A 1,726-nucleotide genomic window follows, 5' to 3' on the forward strand; every position below is an offset into this window, starting at 1 on the left:
TAATATGATGCTTGCATTTTTAAATGTTTTTAAAAGAAGACTCTTCTGTTCACCAAGACTGCATTTATTCGATTGAAAATAAAGAAAAAACAGCAAATTATGAAATATTATTACAATTTAAAATAACTGCTTTCTCTTGTAATATATTTTAAAATGTAATTTATTCTTGTGATGCAAAGCTGAATTTTCAGCATCATTACTCCAGTCTTCAGTCACATGATCCTTCAGAAATCATTCTAATATAATATGCTGATTTGCTGCTCAAGAAACATTTCTGATTATTATCAATATTGCAAACAGTTGTGCTAATTAGTATTTTGGAATCTGTGATGCATTTTAGTTTTCAGGATTCTTTGATGAAAAGAAAGTTTTGATTTGAAATTGAAATTTTCTTTACAATGTAAAAGTCTTTACTGTCACTTTTGATCAATTTAATGCATCCTTGCTAAATAAAAGTATAGAATTCCTCATAAAATATTATACAGACTCCAAACTTTGAGCAGCAGTGTTTATCTCCTGCTGTATAATGGTTTTCTTCTGTTTAGCTGAATATTGAAACAGCATTGTGAGATTGGCAGAGGCTGTGATGTGTATATATAGTGTTTTCACTGTCCAGTTGGTGTGTAGGTTGTGTAGGTGCACTTGTGGTTTTCTTATTTGTTTATCTGACACATGCAGGACTGATAGGCTTCCAGCAGCCTATTTTTATTTATGCTTGTTTTAAAAGCTTCTTTCTATCCTAAGGTGTATAATAATTTTTATATTTTATTTATATCTCTGTTATATAAAATTTTTCCATGCATTGGAGTTTTTTATATAGACCTATGTGTTTTAAAAAATATTTGTAGAAAAATAAGTAACTAAAATATAGTCAAAACAAATGCATATTACCAAATTCATCTCTGTTATGAATAGAAACTATATTTTTCTATACACTGGATGAATCGATGACAATATCACTTTCTCTACAAAAAGTACAAAATCTGTTACTGAGGTGGTACCATTTTAAAAGGTACTAATATGTACTTTATAGGTACTAATATGTAGTCTTTGTACTGAAAAGAACTCTTTAGAACTCTCCTAATATGTACTTTAAGGTGCAAGCATCTTTTAGAGGTAAATGAGAAACAAAGGTGTAGTTTTGAAAAGTACCCTTTGTACCTTTTTTTCTGTGAGAACAGTTGTGTTTAAACATTTCTTTGGTTAGTTTTTGCAAGTTGGGATAATTCACCCCAAATTTAAAATTGTCATTATTTACTCTCCGTCATGTAAGCCATTGGTTATTGGTTGCTTCTAATCAAACATGTGATGATTCTGAGTGATATTGGCAGAGAGGAATATTTTCTGTGAATCATGACTTGACCGTGATTTATTGTACAATTGTAGAAGACTTACAGTCATATGGACCACTTTAATGTTGCTTTTTGTCTTTTTTGGATCTTGACAGATGTGGGAAAGAACTGTGTGAAGGTTCCTCCAAAGATTTGACAGCATACGAGTCTGGAACAGCATGTAATGGGTGAGTAAATTTGAAACTAGAATGAAGCACACTTTGTGTGAGAGGTTTCTCTCAGTCTGTAATGGGGTTATCAATCACACCTCCAGTGTCTGGCTCAGAGAGGTCAGAGGTCATTGCAGCCCATTGCCAATGTAGGCTGAACTCTGATTTGGCTTCTTTTTGTGAATGACAGTAAAGGTTTGTCTTATTGTCCACTCTCTAGAGAAG

Source organism: Sinocyclocheilus anshuiensis, unplaced genomic scaffold (assembly GCF_001515605.1).
Source record: "Sinocyclocheilus anshuiensis isolate Anshui unplaced genomic scaffold, SAMN03320099.WGS_v1.1 scaffold245, whole genome shotgun sequence".
Taxonomy (NCBI): domain Eukaryota; kingdom Metazoa; phylum Chordata; class Actinopteri; order Cypriniformes; family Cyprinidae; genus Sinocyclocheilus; species Sinocyclocheilus anshuiensis.